Source organism: Phoca vitulina, unplaced genomic scaffold, assembly GCF_004348235.1.
Source record: "Phoca vitulina isolate PV1807 unplaced genomic scaffold, GSC_HSeal_1.0 scaffold2, whole genome shotgun sequence".
Lineage (NCBI taxonomy): Eukaryota > Metazoa > Chordata > Mammalia > Carnivora > Phocidae > Phoca > Phoca vitulina.
The window spans coordinates 62,239,802-62,262,294 of record NW_022589705.1 but is presented as its reverse complement, the minus strand read 5'-3'; the positions used below and the strand labels follow the sequence as shown (position 1 = coordinate 62,262,294).

Below are 22,493 nucleotides of genomic sequence, written 5' to 3'. Positions count from 1 at the left end.
TTTATAGAAAGAGCTAATCTCTTATATAGAAGGTAAATAATCAGCCTACTTCCAGCTGTGAAAAAGCTTGAGTTTCTACCAAGTAAACTGCCAAAGGCTATTCTCATGCCACATTAGGCAGAAGACAAGCATGGCTGCAATACTCCAAGTTAGCAACAGAGACACTAAAGAGATGATGAAATTAGCAGCTGTGGGGTTGGCCTTTGGAAAATTAGATTTCCAGAGACAACAGTGCCTATGAGAGATTTTTCTCTGCTAAACAAAACATAGGTTTAGCAACCAAATATTCTTTGATTTTGAAAACATTTTTAACTGAATCTATTATAATAACTAGACAAAAAGAAATTTATTTTCAAGCAAAGCATCATATTATAATTTTTCTTAAAATATATATAGTTGTGCCTATCAGTTATGTTTGTAATTCAAAATTTTAGTAAATAAACAAATGGTAGAACAGAGGCAAAGTTTATAAATATGCTTAAATCTTTAAGAATTACAGGCTTCCCTTTGCCTGAAAACAAATTTCTATGTATCCTTTGGAATTACCTTGTTTCAGAAACTTCCCTACCTCCTCTATCTCATCTAATAATTATATACATATTCCTTTTCTGTACTTCCACAGCATCTTATACATGCTTTTATAATCATAATTACTACACTATATATATATATATATATAGTATTATATATATATATGATTATATATATATAATCATAGGTAAATGTGTCTATCTCCCCTGATTATAAGTTGGGAACATATCTTCATCAACTTTGTAACTATAGTGACAAGCATAATACTTGATATAAAATAGATGCTTAATATCTATTAAATGAATGATTAAATTGCTTTCTAATATTTATTAGACCCTGTTATGGGATATCTCCAGGTGACTGCCCAAAAGCTTAGCTTGTAATGGCCATGCAACAATATTTCCTTCTCATTAGACTATGGTATACTAATATTATAATCATTATTGCTCAGTAAAATAACTGAATGGTTTTAGTGAGAGAAATAAAAACTATAGCAAAATTTCAGGTTGAAATTACTTTGTTTAGGAATCCTGTTTGCTTCTCGAATATTTCTTTAATCTTTTAGAAACAAGCTTGTAATTTGTTTAACATCTAATGGAATTTAGTGTGGAAGAGGTCCTTTGGGACCTTAACATGGCTTGACTAAACCACAGGGAGACTGTAAGTAGATTTCATCACCAGTCTATAACCTCTGCCCTGAGATGAAGATAAAAAGCCCTTTCCCTCAAACAGTCATATGATTATCCCCATGGTGGCCTGGCCTGAGCTGCAAACAAAACCATTCTATGTTGACACCCAACATGCAGCAAGTCAAACTATGACCTGGGTCCAGGACGGTTTAGACTATGAAAGAAAGTCAGCCAGCACCAGAAAGCTATAAACAGAACAGATAATATCTAAATATTTGGGGGCACTGAATTTTATTAGAAATAAAAGGATGTAAGAATCCCTTCTTGTCTATATCTCTTGGCTAGACATTGTGATTAAAAGAATTAAAGTGTAGGGGCGCCTGGATGGCTCAGTCGTTAAGCGTCTGCCTTCGGCTCAGGTCATGATCCCAGGGTCCTGGGATCGAGTCCCACATCAGGCTCTCTGCTCGGTGGGAAGCCTGCTTCTCCCTCTCCCACTCCCCCTGCTCGTGTTCCCTTTCTCGCTGTGTCTCTCTCTGTCAAATAAATAAATAAAATCTTAAAATAAATAAAATAAAAGAATTAAAGTATAATCTGGCCCAAATAAGGGAGGCATCCTTAATTCCAACAAATCCTAAAACTGACCCACAGGTAGATACTATCTGGGTTAGGGAACACATTACACTATGATTATGAGAATTATTAATATGGCTACTAATTGAGCATGCTCTCAAAAAGAAATTGATTGCAGATGCAGAACTGGATATATTAAAATAAAAATAAACATCACTTATTTATTGAGCCTTCACATAGTTAAGAGAATATAGTTATAAAATAGACCTATGGCCTAATTCCAACTCTCTTCCCTTAATATGAGTATGACTTTGAGTTTGCTTTTAGAATCCTATCTAATAGAATTTTGTGAGAATTAAGTAAGATAATATCTATAAAATATTAAGCAGAGTATGCAGCGAATGTCGCTATTATTTCGAATCTCAACAGGATTTACTTATTTTAAAATAAGGGGAAACAGGAGTATATATATGTGTGTGTGTATGTGTATAACTTGATCTATAACCAGGCAACAGGATTGTTATGTGCAAAAAGTTTTCTTCACAACTTTTGGAAAGGAATACTTATTGCAGTTATTGTACCTACAAACATCTTTGCATATATATATGTGTATATATATATATATATATATATATATGCAATCATTTATACATGCATAAATTAATAGACATATAAACACAAATAAGTAAAGCTAAAAGTCACTATACCAGGAGGAGTCTTAGAGATAATGTTTTCTTCTCTTCCCTCAATTTACATTAAAAAAACAAGGTCCATCATCATAATGACTAATTTATATTTTCATGATTATCATTTTACCCAAAGTTAAGCAGCTTATTCAATGTCAGAGATATTGATTTAACCACCCATCACTAAATCCATTTCTCTTACCTACTAATCCTAGCCAATGTTTATAACAATACTTTATTAGCTAACAACCAATACATGCAAAAATCCCATAGTTATATAAAGTATATCTCAAATGCTAAACATTTTTGTTGTCAAGATATGGTAAGGATTAAGTAAAAAATATAGCTAGCCCATTTCCAACATTAAGATGTGTGTGTGTATGTGTGTGAACTGTATATGCCAGTGGACATGGGTAAAGAGAGAAAACACTACCTTCTGCCCCTTCTGCCCTTCAAACTGATAGAGATTAGCCTCCAATTTCCTTCAGCAGCACATAAAAGCTTGGGACACAGGCAATGGCAAAGAGAACCCGCAAGGAACTATACCAAAATAGATAAAATTCTTGTCTTAGAACTTATTCATATCCACATTTTCTTACAAGGTGAGCAAAAATGTCATCTTTAAATATAAGGCTCAGGATATTATACACTTTTCTACTTAAGCCAACAGCTATAAAGTTTCTAGTCCTTTTTCATGTGAACAACTATAAAAATTATTTTAACAAGGACCTTTCTGCCCATACTGAAGTTTTTCTGAGGAGCAGCAAAACAACTACTACTACTAATAATAATATAATAATAATAATAATGGTTCATTGTTGAATTCTAAACAAGTACTTGACCAAACATGTAGGAGGCTTCAATTCATTTGACTTAATTGAGTGCCTAATTGGTATAAAGCTGCACAATAGGGGCTATAAAGAACAAAAGCAGTATCTTCAGCTCTCAAGTTCTTTTTAATCTAATCTTTAAAGCCCACCCCTCAACTCCCCAGCAACCATGTATGACTTACATTTTTAATCATGAAGAAACACTAATTCTACCAATCTTTATTCCAAAAAGAATATAACCTTATTTGTAGGAAAATTACTGCAGGTATTCCCCAGTTGTTCATTTATATTTCATCACTCAATTAACATGTACCAAGAGCTGGTGCCAAACACTATGCTTTCATATATATTATTTCCTTTAAATCCCACAAAATGCCCTCAGATAGGAATCATTATCCTCATTTACAAACTGATTATACTGAGAATTAGAGAATTAAGTAACTTGTCAAATGTAATTTAACTAGTAAATAGCTTAAAAATAATAAACTTTGTTAAGAAAGTGTCTTAAACTGGACAATAATAGTTTATTATGCAATATCAATTAATAGTTAATATTACATGAATGAATTTAAAAGTTTATACTTTTTATCTTATTACTAATCACTGAATTTTATCAATGACAATCACTGCATATGTATGTATGTATACATATATATACATATATGTATATATATGTATATATATACACACACACAGAAATACATGTGTATATGTTATCCTAACCAAAAGTCAGAGGGCATGCTGGTTAGATGCACAAAAGAAGAAGATGGTCTGGGTTCAAATCCTAGGTATGCCACTACCAGTTATTTGACCTTGGACAAGATACTTAACAATGCTGTTCTTCAATTTGCCCATCTGTAAAGTAGTGATAATAATAGCACCTACTTCTTATGATCTTTATGAAGAATAAGCGAATCAATATCTATAATTTAAAAGTGTCTGACATATAGTAAGTCTTAAATAAATGCTTGTTAATAGTACATATATAAACATATACATATACATTGCTATTTTAATGGGGTGGTCAGGAAAGCCTTCAATGAAAGGAGTTTTGACCGAAAACCTGAAGAAAGTAAGGGAATGTGAGCCATACAGATAACTGAAGAAAATGTGTCCCAAGAAGAAAGAATAGCAAAGGAAAAGGTCCTGAGGTACGAGTGTCTTCAACATGTTCAAAAAAGGCAGATCAGTATGGCTTGAACAGAGTGAAAAACAGGAATATATAGGTAACATTGGAGGAGGTAGGGGATGTAGAGCCTTAAAAGACTAGTATAAGGACTTTAGGTTTATTCTAAGTCAGATGGGAAGCCATCAGAAGGTTTTGAACTGACATATTTTTAAAAGACCACTCTAGATACTGTCTGTAAAATTACTGAAGGAGTATGTAAGTAGTAGTAAGGAGAACAACTAACAATCAAGGTTTACATTTCTTAATGAATCTGACATGGGTTGTGAGAGAGAGTTAGGAAAGACTTCAAGGTTTCTGGCCTGAATAGCATGAAGAGCTTTTATTTACTGAGAAACAGGTTTGAAGGGGTAGAAAATCAAGAGTTTATTTCTGGGTGTATAAGTTTGGTATGCCCACTGGATATCCAAATGGATAAATTGAGTAGGTAAGTATATACACAAGTGTGGAATTCAGAAGAGAAGTTGAGACTTGAGGTATAAATGTGGGAGTCATCAGTATTTAGATGATGCTTAAAGCAACGAAACTGAATGAGATGACTTACAGAAACAGTAGATAGGAAAGATTTCCAAGGACTAAATCCCATGATACTTCACACGTCTTTTTAAAGAGCCTGAAAACGAGGAGGCACCAAGAAAAAAGAAACCAAAAAAGAATAACCAATAAGTCAAAAGGAAATTATACACCAGAAGTCAAGTGATGAAATGTTTCAAAAGTAGAAGACATAATCAACTGTGTCAAATGCTGCCAAGTTCAAGTAAGATGAAGAGTGAGAAAAACTGACCATTGCACTGGTAAAAGGGAAGTCACTGATGAACCTGAGTAGAGCTTCAATGAAGTAGTAGGGGTAAAACTTGACTACGCAGAGAGAATAAGAGGACAAGTAGAAATATCATGTACAGATAATTTTGAGGAGTTTTTGCTGTATAGAAGAACAGAGAAATAAGGAAAAAGGTAGAAAACTGTGTGTGATCAAGAGATGACAAATAGTTTAATCCAATATTGTAAGCTTCAAAGCTCATTTTTATGGGGAGGAGTTTAGAAAATTATCTGGAAGTGGCAATGAGATAAATGAAAGATGAGGAAAAGAAAACCAACTTTTTGAGGGCAGGGGAAATTGTTCTCAAAGAAGATCTACGTTTCAATTATAATACACCAGTGGAAAGGATGTTCAGAGAGGACACTGACATTATACATTTTGCTGATAAGTGTTCTTAACTCCCAGAGGACACAGTAGAGAAGTATGGGGAGTTAGAAGTGACAGAATGGCAGGGTGGCAATGGGGAGGTATTGTATGGAGCCATAAAGAAATCAGAGTCTGGGTTATAAAGGATGACCTGGATGAAGGATGTTCGCTATTGTAGTAATTATTTTGCAATATACGTGTGTATCAAATCATCATGTTCTATAACTTAAATTTATACAATGCTATATGTTAATTATATATCAATAAACCCAAGGAAAAAAGGTGTGGTTCTATAACACACATATACACATACACACGAATAACCTGGAGTCAGTCAAAGGTCTTTTGTGACTGAACTAAATGGAAAACTAAAGAATAAGTCCTTTCTATGACTGTTGAGAGGACAAAGGAGTGGAAATCTTGAGAGAAATACACAGCTCTCAGATCCCCTCTTAGCCCCTGAGAAAGGGAGATGAAAACCAAGCAAGTTCCAAATCATACATTAGTCATTATCCCAACATAGTTCTATGGATACAAGTATTCACATGAAATACAAATAATGTTTAAACATATATTGTGAATCTGTTGGGAATGGATCAAATGCCCACCACCATTTTTACATCACCTCAGTTCTCTTCTACATTCCAGGTAAGCATTAGTATCTCAAAAAATAAACACTTAAATGGTTCAGTGGAAACTACTCTGGTCTTAGAATCAAAAAACTTGAAACAGACTTCTAGTGTTGCCATTTACTATTATATGACATTATGCCAAATCACTTAAAACACAGGTTTTAATTCTGTGAAATGAGAATAATAATACCAACTTCAAAGGGATTCTACTGAAATGAATAAATGAGTTCAATTTGTAGAGGGCATTCAAGAGAACTAGGGTAATATAAAAGTGTGGCTGGGAATTGATCCATCTACAACAGGTTGACAATATAAGGTTTAAGCCAAATAAGAAATTCATAAGATGGTTAACTCTAACACAAATTCTGCCACTTAAGATTAATTCGATAATTCTATAAAGAAACTAAAAATAGTATGCAAGTAAACTCCCTAAATATAACCTGGTTTTAGGTGTTTTGAAAGGATATTATATTGATAGAATGAGTAAGATCTTAAAAATATATACCATATTTAATCAAATATTTTACTTTCTATTTGAAATAATAAGGACTAAATGAAAAATCCAATTAAAGCTACTACTAAGATGCCTGTTATATATTAGATACTTTTTAATCATTCAACAACTATTTATGCAAGACATAAATGCTAGGGTTTAGAATGAAAACAAAATTAATAAGACACCTACTCTCATGGAATTTACATCTGGTGGTGGGAGACAAATAATTAATAGAGAATATATGATAAATATAGATAAATATAATCCAGTAAAGAAATATTCAAACTCACAAGAATCAAATAGTAGTGAATAATGTAAGAAAGTATCTAGGTAGTCTAGGAAGATCTCTCTGAAGAGAAATGAATGAAATGTAATAATGACAGGATCTAATATTTCATAGCACTTACCACTGCCAACAATTATTCAAACCTAATTTATGCTAACACATCTGATCTTCACAACAACCCCATGAGGTGAATAATATGATTATCTCAATTTTATCAGAACCTGGAGAACACAGAGAGTAAGTAATTTGTTCTAGTATCATAGGAAGTACAGAAGCTAGAATTTGAACCTCAATAATCTGAATCTCACGACATATGTTACAGACCATTATGCTACACTAAAAGGTTACTGATTAAATAACTGAAAGCTGACTACCTAGGACCAGCTAGTTTAAGTAAAAATGGACTTGAATGCCCTAAATTCACTAAACGCAATGTAATTAGAGGAAACAAATAAAAATTTCATATTCATAAATATAAACTTCAAATATCAACTCAGAATAAATAACCAGGATAATTTATTCACTAAGGAAAAACTTCCATCAAGTTAAAAGGAATAAATTACTAGCACAAAAATGAATAGATGTTAACTCTCCCAAAGACATAATAAAAAAATGACTGATTCAGTCATAAATATTTATTTAGGACTTAGTATACAGCAGACATACTGGTCACAATATAGATGTATAAGTAATATCTAAATTTTATAGTGCTTGATATATGCCAGGCAACATTCTAGTAGCTTAACATATATTGTCTCATTTAATCCTCATGACTCTCCCTGCAATGAGGTATTTGCTATTATTATTTCAATTTTAATAAAAGAAATATAGAAACTGAGAATACTGCCTTCAAGATGGTAGTGCTGGACTTCTGCTTCTAACTAAGATGAAGTAACAGTGTTCAGATTAAACTCTTATCTGAAACAACTAAAAATAAACTGAAGAAAGAAAGGAAGAAAAAAGGAAAAAAGGGAAGAAATAAAGGAAAGGAAAGAAGAAAAGAAAAGAAAGGAAATAATTGCTCTCAAGACAATGGACATCAGAAAAAGAAAGATCAGGCTCCCAGGGAGATGGGAAACAAACAAGGTAAACCCTATAATTACTCCATATTATTATATGGAGAAAGAGTACAGGCTTCAGGTCAAACAGAGAGAATCCAGGTGGAACTTGGAAGTAACTCTGACATTAAGAGACTAAGCTGGAAATACACAAAGGCCAAGGCAATTAGAGTTTACAGAGTGCAGTAACAAAGAGGAGAAAGTTGCATAGCAAAAACCTAACATTTGCAAAGTATCCCCTGCAAGTCTTCAGCAGAGTACAGCTAGCATATATATAAAAGGAAATTTCTTAAGGCTGGGTAAAGAAATACCTGAATGGATTAGAGAGAAAAATCGTCAGAAATATAGGGCCAAGAATAGTGCCAGGTCACCTCAAGCAGAATGAAAAACCTCACACTTTATAGGACATCAGATACTCAAAAATATTTTACCTCAATAGACTAAACACTAATCTGATCCCAACTAAAAAACCTTAAAAGCAAGATCTGAAGACATTACACTGTCTAAGTTATTTAGCTGTGTCCCAGAATAAACCTCAAGAATATCTATAGAAAATCAATGAAGAAAAAGCATTTGACAAAATTCAACAACCATTCATGATAAAATTCTCAACAAACTCAGTGTAAAGGGAATGTACTCCAGCACAACATGGCCAAATATAACAGGCCCACAGCTAGCATCATCCTAAATAATGAAAAACTGAAAGCCTGTCTCTAATACCAAGAACAAAACAAGAATGCCCACTCTTGCCACTTATATTCAACATAGTACTGAAAGTCCTAGACACAGCACCTAGGCAAGGAAAAGAAATAAAAGGCATCCAAAATGGAAAAGAAGAAAAACTCTCTATTTGCAGATGACATTATATTATATAAAGAAAACACTAAAGGCTCCACAAAAAAAGTTAAAACTAATAAAACAATTCAACTAAGTTGCAAGATACAAAATAAATATACAAAATCTATTGTGTTTCTATACACTATAATGAACAATCACAAAGAGAAATTAAGAAGACAATCCAACTCACAATTGCATCAAGAAGAATAAAATACCTAGGAATAGGATTCCAGGAAAGATGGCAGAGTAGGAGGATCCTAAGCTCACCTTGTCCCACAAATATAATTAGATAAAACCCACATCAGTGTAAATAAACCAGGAAACAACTGGAATGCAGGCAGAATAGATTCTCCACAGCTAATTGTAAAAAAGAGGCCACATCTAAGAAGGTAGGAAGGGTGGAGATATGGCTGGGAGCCAAAGGGACACATGGTACTCAACAGGCACAGAAAAGAGAAGTTCCCCACACCAGGCAACCCAGGCACAAGAGACCCACACGGAAAAGATGAATCCCCATAACATTTGGCTTAGAAAACCAGAGGAGCCTAACAATCAGTTTAACACATGGAATTTTAAAAATCAGCTGGCTAGGATCTGGGAGAGCCAACAAGTAGGAGTCCCCACCATTAAAGAGAGAGCAAAACAAACAGCCCTGAGATACAGCATAGAAGCAGCAGTTTGAAAAATGCCTGGGATATACACACAAAAAAATTTATTTACAAATCTCAGAGCTTGTGCTGGAGGGGCAGGGATCTTTGGGAGAACTTTCCAAGAACAAAAAACTTGCAGGAGCCATTTCTCTCCCTCGGCCCCCATCCCAGATACATGAACAATAATGGAAACCAGTGCAGTGCCTACACTCTACACCTAGCGTGCTAACAGCATGCCCTGCCCCCAAACACTTCTACAAATCCGCTCCCTCCAACACAGAAGACCTTAGCAGGAGTTTTCCCAGACAGCTGGAGATACCCTCCTGCAGCAGACCAGATAAGAACTTGCTGGTACAATGTATCCCTCCCCCACGTTCACCTACAGACATGCACCCTGCAAAAGCCTTGGCCAAAGTGCATCCAAATCAGTGCCACAACCCTGGAAGTGTGCAAACAACCCCAAAAGGACCCAACAGCACTCCAAAGTGACTCCTGCCTGGTGAGAGAGGAAGATAAACACATACATTAGTACAACTGCAACCTTAGCAGGGGGCTGGGGACAAAACTGGTCTGACTACAGGCCCCGCCCACCAATGAAAGCTTCTCAGGGGACAACACAGGGAAAGCACTCACCAGTACATTGCTACTGCATCTATGTCAAATAACTGGTCTGACTCAACTCAAGCCCAAGACAGCCCCAGATTGACCCACTAACAACACAGAGACCAAACACTACCCAAAATAGGCAAAGAGAGTCATTGCAAACAACTGAACCAAAGGCAAACTTGGCTCAGCCACAATAGCAGGGCACTCGAGGAAGACATAGGAGACATCCCTTTTGTAAAAAAGAAGAACAGAGCATGTTGTACTGCTGAACACTACAGGACCTCATCTTTATAAGGCCACTACTTTCAAGAGCAGGAGGCATGGCTGACTTTTCAAACACATAGAAATGGACACAGAGAGTTAGGCAAAATGAGGATGCACAGGAATATGTTCCAAATGATACAACAGGACAAGATCACAGCAAGACACCTAAACAAAACAAAGATACTTAATATGCCTAATAGAGAATTTAAACACATGGTCATAAATATATCCACTGGACTTGAGAAAAGACTGTAGGACCTCAGTGAAACACTCAAAAAAGAGATAGGAAACATAAATAAGAACCAATTAGAGATGAGGAACGCAATAACTGAAATTAAAAATAAACTAGATTGAATGAAAAGCAAGCAGACTAGAGGAAGCAGAACAGATCAGTGACCTAGGGGATAGGGTAATGGAAAGCAGTCAAGCTCAACAGGAGGGAGAAAAAAATAATAAATGAAAATAGATAAAGGGAACTCAGCGGCACCACTAAGAAAAATAACATTTGCTTTATATGGATCCCACAAGGAAAAGAGAGAGAAAGGGAGCAGAATATTTATTTGAAGAAATAATAGCTGAAAACTTCCCAAATCTGGGGAAGGAAACAGAAATCCAGACCTAGGAGGAACAGAGGGCCACCAACAAATCAACCCAAGGAGGTCCACACAAACAAACATAGCAATTAAAATGGAAAAAGTAATGATAAAGAGAGAATTTTAAAGGTATCAAGAAAAAAGAAAACAGATACATACAAGGGAAACTCCATAAGGCTATCAGTGGATTTTTCAGAAGAAACTTCATGGGCCAAAAAGGAGTGACATGATATATTCAAAGTGCAGAAATAAAACAATCTGTAACTTACTGTTAACTTACTGTATCCAGCAAGGATATCATTTCAAACAGAAGGAGAGAGAGAGAGTTTCCCAGACAAAAAAAAATGTTGAGAATTCATCACCACAAACCAAAACTACAGTAAATGTTAAAGAGGACTCTTTGAGAGGAAAGGGAAGTCTAAAAGTAGGAGTAAGGAAAGTAGGAAGCAAAAAGCAGTAAAATTAAGTATATCTATAAAACTCAGTCAAAGGATTCACAAAAGAATGTAAAGTATGACACCATATACCTAAAACATGAGGGGGAGAGGAATAAAGAATGGGATCAACATAATATAGATTGCTATACGGACAAGATGTTACATATAAAGCTAACGGTAGCCACAAATCAAAAACTGGTGATGCAAAAAAATTAAGAGAGTGGAATCCAAGTATATCACTAAAGAATGCCAGCAAAATGTGAGAGGAGAGAGTAAGAGAAGAAACAAACAAAGAATTTAAAGAAAAACATAAAACAAATAACAAAAAGGCAATAAGCATATGCCAATCAATAATTAATTTGATAGTAAATAGAGTAAATGCTCCAATTAAAAGACATAAGGTAAAGGATAGGATACAAAAACAAGACCCCACCTATATGCTGACTATAAGACACTCATTTCAGACACAAAGACACACACAAATTGAAAGTGAAGAAATGGAATAACATTTATCATGCAAATGGACATGTAAAGAAAGCCAAGACAGCAATACTTATATCTGACAAAACAGACTTTAAAACAAAGACCATAACAAAAGACAAAGAAGGACCCCATATAATCATATAATCATAAACAATCGAACAAGACAGAACAATTATAAACATTTATGCATCCAAAATGGGAGCAGCCAAATACATAAGGCAGCTAATAACAACCACAAAGGAAGTAATACAGAGTAACACAATAATAGTATGGGACATTAACACCCATATAGATCAATGGATAGATCATTCAAATAGAAAATCAACTGGGAAACAGTGACTTTGAATGACACACTGCACCTGATGGATCTAACAAATATATAAAGAACACTTCATCCTAAAACAGCAGGATAAACATCCTTTCAAGTACACAAGCAATATTTTCCAGAATAGATCACATACCATGCCACAAAAACAAACCTCAATGATTTCAAAAAGATCAAAGTCATATAATGCATCTTTTACAACCACAAGGCTATGAAACTAGAAATCAACTACAAAAAAATATGGAAAGAACACAAATACATAGAGGATAAATAACATGCTATTGAAGACAAATGAAAATGAAAACACAAAGGTCCAAAATCTTTGGGATCCAGCAAAGGCTGCTCTAAGAGGGAAGTTTACAGGAACAAAAGCCTACTTCAAGAATCAAGAAAAATATCAAATAAACAACCTAAGCTTACACATAAAGGAGCTACAAAAAAAGACCAAGAAAAACCCAAAGCCAGGCAACAGAAGGACATTAATATTAGAGCAGAAATAAATGATATAGAAATGGAAAAAAAATTAAGAAAACCAATGAAACCAGAAACTGGTTCTTTGAGAAGATCAACAAAATTGATAAAATCATAGGTAAACTCATCAAAGAAAAAAAAGAGAGGACTTAAATAAACAAAACAGGAAATGAAAGAGGACAAACAACAACTGACACACAAAATACAAAGGATTATAAGATAATATTATGAAAAATTATATGCCAACAAATTTCACAATCTAAAAGAAATGGATAAATTTCTAGAAACATAAAAACTCCCAAAATTAAACCAGGAAGAAAGAGAAAATTTGAACAAACTGATCATCAGCAAGGAAATGGGATCAGTAACCAAACAAAACAAAACAGAACAAAAACCTCCCAACAAACAAAAGTTCAGTACCAGATGGCTACACAAGTGAATTCTACCAAATAATTAAAGAAGAGTTAATACCTATTCTTTTCAAACTATACCAAAAAAGAGAAGACAAGGGAAAGCTTCCAAATTCATTCTATGAGGCCAGCATTAGCCTGATACCACAACTAGATAAAGATGCAACCAAAAAAGGAGAACTATAGGCCAATAACTCTGATGAACATGCATACAACTCTTCAACGAAATATCAGCAAGCCATTAAAACAATACATTAAAAACTCATTCACCATGATCAAGTGGCATTTATTCCTGGGATGGAAGGGTGGTTCAATATTCACAAATCAATCATCATGATACATCACATCAATAAGAGAAAGGATAAAAATCACACATTCATTTCACTAGATGTAGAAAAAGCATTTGACAAAGTACAACATCCATCCATGATAAAAACCATCAACAAAGTAAGTTTAGTAGGCTTACAGGGAACATACATCAACATAATACAGGCCATATATAAAAAAACCCACAGCTAACATTATAGTTAATGGGGGAAAAACTTTCATCCAAGATCAGGAAAAAAAAGGATATCCACTCTCAGTACTTTTATTCAATATAGTACTGAAAATCTTAGCCACAGCAATCAGACAAGAAAAAGGAATAAAAAGCATCCAAATTGGTAGGGAAGAAGTGAAACTTTATTTGCAGATGACATGATACAATATATAGAAAACACTATAGTCTCCACCAAAAAACAACTAGAACTGATAAATGAATTCAGTAAGGTTGCAGGATACAAAATCAATATACAGATATCCTTTGCATTTCGTTTTTCTTTTTCAAATTTTTATTTAAATTCCAGTAAGTTAACATATCGTGTAATATTAGTACCAAATGTACAACTTAGTGATTCATCACTTACATTCAAAACCCAGGGCTCATCACAACTGCCCTCCCCTTAATACATTTAACCCATCCCCTAACCCACTTCTCCTCCATCAACCCTCAGTTTATTAATAACCCTATAGTTAAGAGTCTCTCTTATAGTTTACCTCTCTCTTGTTTTCCCCCCCGTGCTCATCTGTTACATTTCTTGAATTCCACATATGAGTGAAATGATATGGTATTTGTTTTCTCTGACTGACTTATTTCACTTAGCATAATATTCTCTAATTCCATCCACATTGTTGCAAATGGCAAGATTTCATTTTTTATGGCTGAGTAATATTCCATTGTGTATATATACCACAACTTCTTTATCCACTGCAATTCTATATCCTAATAATGAAGTAGCAGAAAGAGAAATGAAGGTAACCAATCCCATTTACAATTGTGCCCAAAATAATAAAGTACCTGTTTTTAAGCAAGAAGGAGAAAGACTTGTACTCTGAAAACTATAAAACACTGATTTAAAAATACTGAAGATGACATAAACACATGAAAAGATATTCCATGCTTATGGATTAGAAAAACAAATATTGTTAAAATATCCACACCGCCAAAAGCAATCAACAGATTCAATGCACTCCCTATCAAAATACAACAGCATTTTTCACAAATCTAGAACAAATAATCCTATAATTTGTATGGAACTACAAAAGACCCCAAATAGCCAAAGCAATCTTGAAAAAGAAGAACAGAAGTGGAGAAATCACAACTCCAGATATCAAGATATAGCTAAAAAAGCTGCAGTAATCAAAACAGTATGATACTGGCACAAAAACAGACACATAGATCAATGGAACAGAACAGACAACCCAAAAATAAACCCATGACTATATGATAAATTAATCCTCAAATAAGGCAGAATATGCAATAGGAAAAAAAAAAATCTCTTCAACAAATGGTGTTGGGAAAACTGAACAGCTACATGCAAAAGAATGTAACTGGACCACTTTCTCTCACTGTACAAAAAACCAAACTCAAAATGGATTAGACCTAAAGGTGAGACCTGAAACCATACAAATCCTAGAAGAGAGCACAATCAGTAAGTTCTCTGACATTGGCCTGAACAACATTTTCTACATGTCTCCTCAGGCAAGGGAAAAATATGCCAAAAATAAACTATTGTAAACAAATAAATAAAATAAATTTTTGGGAATACATCAAAATAAAAAGCATCTGAACATCAAAGGAAACAATCAAAAAAAAAACAAAAGAAAGCTGCTGAATGCGAGAAAATACTTGCAAATGACATATCCAATAAAGGGTTAGTATCCAAACTATATAAAGAATTTATAAACTCAACACACAAAAAAACCCACAATCAAATTAAAAACTGGGAAAAAGGAATGAATGAACATTTCTCCAAAGAAGACATACAAATGGTTAACAGACACATGAAAAGCTGTTCAACATCACTAATCATCAGGGAAATTCAAATTAAAACTACAACAAGATATCACCTCACATCTGTCAGAATGGCTAAAACAAAAACACAAGAAACAACTGACGTTAGTGAGGATGTGGAGAAAAAGGAAACATTGTGTACTGTTGGTGGGAATGCAAACTACTGTGACCACTGTGAAAAACAGCATGGAGTTTCTTGAAAAAATTAAAAATAAGAACCACCATATGATCCTGTAATTCCATTACCAGGACCTTACCAAAAAAATACAAAATCACTATTTCAAAAGATATATGTACCTCTGTTTACTGCAATAAATTGTTTACAACAGCCAAGATATGAAAGCAACCTAAGTGTCCATCATTAGATGAACTGTTAAAGAAGATGGGGTATACATATATGAGTGTGTGTGTGTATATTTACAATAGAATATTACTCAGCCATAAAAAAAGAATGAAATCTTCCTATTTGCAACAACATGGATCTAGAGGGTTACTGCTAAGTGACATGAGTCAGTCAGTGAAGGAAAGGCAAATAACTATGATTTCACCCCTATGTGGAATTTAAGATACAAAGCAAACAAAGAAAGAGAAAAAAAAGAGACGAAGCAAAAAACAGACTCTTAACTATAGAGAACAAACTGATGGCTACCAGATGTGAGGTGGGTGGGCAAAGGGGTGAAATAGGTGAAGGGGATTAAGAGTATACTTACTGTAATGAGCACTTAGTAATGTATAGAATTGTTGAATCACTACGTTGTACACCTGAAACTAATGTAACACTGTATGTTAACTATACTGAATTAAAATTTTTAAAAACTACCTAGGAATAAATTTAACCAAGAAGGTAAAAGACATGTACAATGAAAACTATAAAACAATGAGCCCTTTTGCACTGTTAGTGGGAATGCAAACTAGTGCAGCCACTCTGGAAAACAGTATGGAGGTTCCTCAAAAAGATAAAAATAGAACTACCCTACGACCCAACTGCACTACTAGGTATTTATCCAAAGGATACAAACATACTGATTCAAAGGGACACATGCACACCAATGTTTATAGCAGCATTATCAACAATAGCCAAATTATGGAAAGAGCCCAAATGCCCATCGACTGATGAATGAATAAAGATGTGGTATATGTACACGATGGAATATTACTCAGCCATCCAATAGAATGATATCCTGCCATTTTCAAAGACATGGATGGGGCTAGAGTGTATTATGCTAAGCAAAATAAGTCAGTCAGAGAAAAACAAATACCATATGATTTCACTCATATGTGGAATTCAATAAACAAAGCAGATGAACATGGGGGAAGGAAGAAAGAAAGGAGAGGCAAACCATAAGAGACTATGAGAAAAAACTGAGGATTGCTGTAGAACAAGTGGACAGGGGATGGGCTAAATGGGTGATGGATGTTAAGGAGGGCACTTGTGATGAGCCCTGGGTATTATATGTAAGTGATGAATCACTAAATGCTACTCCTGAAACAAATATTACACTACATATTAACTAATTAGAATTTAAATAAAAACTTATGAAAGCATGAAAATACAAAATATTTAGAAATAAATTTGACAAAAGATGTGCAGGATCTGTACACATAAACTGCAAACAATATTACTGAGAAAAATTAAATCAGAATTAAATAAATGGAAATACATACCATTTTCAAGGATTGGAAGACTCACTATTGCAAATAAGGCAATCTTCCCAAAATTATGCTACAGGTTCAATAAAATTCTAGAGCTGAGCAGAAGCAATCATTTTTGATGAATAGAAAAATTTTGAAATTTCAATCACTTATTCACTCAGTTGAATTTAAAAGGCTTGACTATACATTATATGTTTTTTACATGTCATTGTATATATATATTTACATTATCTCTCAGAGATAAAATTCTTGTCGTCATTTTAAAAATGAAAAAAATTACACACAAGAAGTAGAATAGCCAATATGCAAATTCAATCTCACTGGCTCCAAAGCACTTTTTTTTTTAACTTCTGTGCACTTACTCCTCAAATATAAGTGAAAACAGGATAGACAGAATCCAAAATTCTCAGTCTAAATCCAGAAAGATCTGCAGAAGACATTCCCAACAATAAATACATTCAAATGATGGTAGAGATTTCCCTGGTGGATGAGAAAGGACTGCAGATCCAGTCAGGGTTGTATGTATACATGAATACTGAGAAGCACTAATAGAAAGAGAATATTCTGGGAGGCCAAAAGCTATAACAACAACAACAAAAAAACCTTGAAACTTTCTCTCCCACTGCTGCTTTTGCTACATTTTTCAGGATTTAGTAATCTCCATAATAAGTCAATAAATGATCATCTCAATAAATGAGAAGGATGCATCCTTCTCTGGGCTATCTGTGGAAACAAACCTCAATATTAGGGTAATACAGAATATGGCTAGTCAGTTTCCTTCTGAGTCAGGACACATGAAAAAAGGCACACCCAGACAACTAATGAATTCAAGAAACAAGACAAACGAACACATAGAAGGGGGTGGGGGGAGAGGGAAACAAACCTTAAGAGACTCTTAATGATAGAGGAGAACAAACTGAGGGGTGTTGGAGGGAGGTGGGGCGGATGGGCTAAATGGGTAATGGGTATGAAGGAAGGCACTTGTTATGATGAGCACTGGGTATTATATATAAGTGATGAATCACTGAATTTTACTCCTGAAACAATATTGCATTGTATGTTAACTAACTAGAATTTAAAAATTTTTAAATAAATAAATAAATAAATAAATAAATTACAAGCTGTACTAGGCACAAAATAAAAATCTGATATTGTTGCCACAGAAAAACTAAAATAAATAGAAATGCAAGGAGAAACAAGCCAAGAGACTGGAACAATATTAGAAAAATTATGATTCAAATCTTTACTACATCTAGGCCTTATGGACCTACAAAATATCCTCAAATGAAATGAAAACTCTAAAATGCACTTTTAAAATCTGTTTCTACTTCATAGATCTTTTCATATCCTAACATTTTCAAAATTATGACACTAATGGAAAATTATACAACTCAAGAGATCCCTGGCACTTCCACTCTCTAGTCAAGTGACCTTCAGAAAGTCACTGTCCTTCTCCAATTAAATGGTACCTCAGTTTCTTCATTTGAAAAATGAAAGAGAAAACCAAATATATTTGGCACTTACATATTATTTTATTACAAATTTAATTACAAATATCCACTTTAAATAATTTAAAAAGTAATTTTATTATTAAGAATTATTAAGAATTACTAAGTACAGGGGCGCCTGGGTGGCTCAGTCGGTTAAGCGTCTGCCTTCGGCTCAGGTCATGATCCCGGGGTCCTGGGATCGAGCCCCGCATCAGGCTCCTTGCTCTGCGGGAAGCCTGCTTCTCCTTCTCCCTCTCCCTCTGCTGCTCCCCCTGCTTGTGTTCCCTCTCTCTCTCTGTCAAATAAATAAATAAAATCTTTAAAAAAAAAAAAAAAAAGAATTACTAAGTACAAAAGATTGGCATATTATTAATGTCTAATTCCAGAGAACAGAATTGTTGAAACACTATAGTTAAACCATCAGAGTGCTAAAATTGCTACTTATCTGCTCAATATTCTTTCCCATCTTTATTCTTAGCAACAGAATCCCTACTTTTATGTGAGTAGCAATGTACATAGTATTTTTTTTTTAATTTTCATTTCTGCTGAGAATGGCAATATAATATATGCTGAATAGGGACATATGACTAATTGCTGGCCAGTTAAATATAAGACTTTCTGGAAGGCTCTTAAGAGAAGCTGATTTGGCTAGATATACTCTTCTTACCTCTCCTTTTCTCCTTTCTGCTGTCTGGCAGAGGATGGCTGGATCTCTAGCAATCTTGAACTCTGAAACATTTTATTCTCAAGAGAGAATAAAAATCATACATTAGGAATGGTGGAAAAGAAATATAGAAGTCTTGGGCTTTTATCGCTGTGGAGCTACCTCCTATATATACCCTGGAATCCCTACCTCTATTCTTTCAGGTAGATAAGAAATAAATTCTACCTTCTTTAAACAACTATTACTTTTGGATTTCTACTACATACAATGGAACCCAATCCACATTTCAAAAGAAAGAGCCCTGTGTTATATTTATTAGATTCATTTAACCTGAAACATGTTTATCTATTCAAGGTTTTATTACCTATATAAGTATACCAGACCCAAGTGCAGTTGTAACACACTTAAAGACAAACAATTTTAATGAGTTAACTTCTAAATGACTGAATCATATAAAAATATTCATACACTGAAAGCAATACAGTCTTGAGGATTTTATCCAGTTCCAAGGTAGAGAAATCTTCATGGCCGTGTAGGCTTCCAAATCTACCATAGATGTTTCATTGAGTGCAATCAAATTAAGAACTCATTGACAAAAGTAAACTAAGTTTCATGGGAAGAATTCCATCTGTATTGCAATAAGAAAACTTAGGGACCACAGAATTTCATTTGATGGTTCAACTCCTATACCAGAGCCAATATTCAACACTTTTCAATTCCCACAGGCTGTGGCCTCCTCTTCCTAAAAGTATACAAATATGCCTACATAACAAAGAAATGCAGAAACAATAAGCACTCCATCTGTTAGCCACTCTAATGAGATCTACTTGGTTTATAAATAGTTTCAGACCCATTTCCACAATACTCCCTCCTTGAGTTTGCACCACTCCCTCACACATGTAGCCTTAAACTGTAACTTAATTAGATAAAAGAAGGGTAGAGCCTCATTACCTAAACAAAGCTCTTAGTATAATCTAGAATGAGACCAAAGTCAACTATGGATAGTGGAAATGGTAATGAAAAATGAAGACATGACTACAACGCTAGTAGCCAAAAGTTGCTCTCCTAACCTCCACAAACTGCTCCCAGCTAGGTTTACCCTGAAAACAACAAAATTCAATCACTGTGCATATCTAAGAAAAATTTTATTACCTTCTGGCCTAATGGAAAAAATATTCCAGGATGTACCAGGCAATATTTATTCCCATTATACAAATACTGTCTGTTTTTGATTCTCATTGAGAACCACATTCAGGGTTCCAAGCAAATGGATTCAACAAATGTATAATTGTATGCAATTTACTGCATAATTTGTCATGTATTCTCTTATCATTTTAAAGAAAAATGTCATTATTGACTGTGATTTCTTTTTTTCTCTTCTTCAAGGCACTGTCATTAATTAGAAACATGTGACAGAAGACAAACACATTTATTCTATATGTTATGAATGATGTGATGGAATAGAGAGACAAAATATGCCATAGAATCTGCCTTCAAGTTTACATTCTAATAGATAGAACATATCAGAATTCAGAGGAAGGTTAAGTAAGATAAGAAGAAGAATATGCTAAAGAACACAGCTTTCAATTTCTTGGGTCCAAAGTAATATATATTTTTCCACCTATGCTGTAGATACCTGTTTTAGATCAATATTATCAATAATACTGAATAAGTCAGCAAATACAAAGACTAAAAAGAGGCATAAATAAACTTAACTATTTAGGGGTGCCTGGGTGGCTCAGTAAGTTAAACGTCGGACTCTTCGTTTCAGTGCAGGTCATGATCTCAGGGTCATGGGATCAAGCCCCAGGATCATGAGATTGTGCCTTGCATTTGGCTCCATGCTCAGTGAGGAGTCTGCTTAAGATTATTTCTCTCCCTCTCTTTCTGCCCCTACCCTGCTCTCTCTCTCTCTAATACATAAACAAATCCTTAAAAAAATAAAAAAACTTAACTATTTAATAAACAACCATTTATTATGTGTTGTGCCACATACTTTACACTATACAAAAAAGTACAGTTTCTCATCCTTAAGAAACTCATAATTTAAAAAAGAAACTTAGTGTGCTAGAAAGCAAACTGGCATCAAAAGACCTTGTTTTGCAAATTACAACTTACTGACAAACTATCTTTACTGAACTTCATCCTTATTTGTAAGATGCAAATAGCAATGTCTGTTAAAGACAGTTGAAATGAGATAAGTCTTCAAGTTACACTTCATGAGCCCTAGAGTTTGGAATCCCATGAGGTGTCAAAGGGAATAGGGAGACAAATAACTTTTGAACCAATATTTCTATACTTTAAAAAATTAACAAAAAGTTTGAAAACCACTAGTTAGTATGAGCAGGACATCTTTGGAAAGGAGAGCCTACCATTTTCTCAAAAGCAAAAAGTTCTTCCGGTAGGAGAAATGGTAAATTAATCCTAGACTATGTGGTCAAGGATTTTGATCTGTGAAGTCTCCTTTATAAGGAACTGGAAATGACCTGATGGAAGCAAAAATTTTAGGAATATTAATTCTGCATTAATGTATAGGATCAACTAGAGATAACAAGTGAAAGTGGGAAAGTCATTAGAAAAGTATTACAATGATCCAAGTGTGGTTTAATAAGGGCTTTCATAGAATGGACACAGTGGAAATACAAAGGAAAGAATATGTCAAAGGAAATTGGAGGTCATGCAGGAATTCTGAAAAACAGGAGGGAAAAAATCAAATCCCATCTCAGAGGAAAGGCAGGTGATAAAAGAAAAAAGCAAAAGTCACTTAACAAATTCTTTTTTTTTTTAAGATTTTATTTACTTATTTATTTTATGGAGAGAGAGAGCGTACACACTAGTGGGGAGGAGGGGCAGAAGGGAAGAGAGAGGCTGGGGCTTGATCCCATGACCCTGAGATCATGACCTGCACTGAAACCAAGAGTCCAACGTTTATATATACACACACACTATATTTTCTAGATCCATTCATCTCTCAGTAAACACTTAGGTTATTTCCATGGCTGGGCTATTTTTCTAAGATGTATTGATTAATTATAGACAGAGAGCACAAGCGGGGGGGGAAGGGGGGCATAAGAAGAGGGAGAGAGAATCTCAAGCAGACTCCATGCTGAGCACGGAGCCTGACATGGGGCTCAATCTCATGACCCTGAGATCATGACAGAAGCCAAAACCAAGAGTCAGGTGCT

At 34.4% G+C, this 22,493-nt stretch overlaps 1 protein-coding gene across 4 annotated transcripts in view; it reads right to left on the bottom strand.

Annotated features, from left to right (window-relative positions):
* LOC116647850 (BEN domain-containing protein 5) overlaps positions 1-22,493 on the bottom strand; it is a 1,423,949-nt gene that overhangs the window by 1,326,554 nt on the left and 74,902 nt on the right. The window contains exon 1 of one of the 4 annotated variants that reach the window (XM_032429433.1): positions 2,853-3,030. The exons of the other annotated variants lie outside the window; for them this stretch is intronic. The gene's annotated coding sequence lies outside the window, so the exon portion shown is untranslated. Of the gene's footprint in view, positions 1-2,852; positions 3,031-22,493 lie in introns of those variants that run through there. 4 annotated transcript variants of the gene reach the window in all.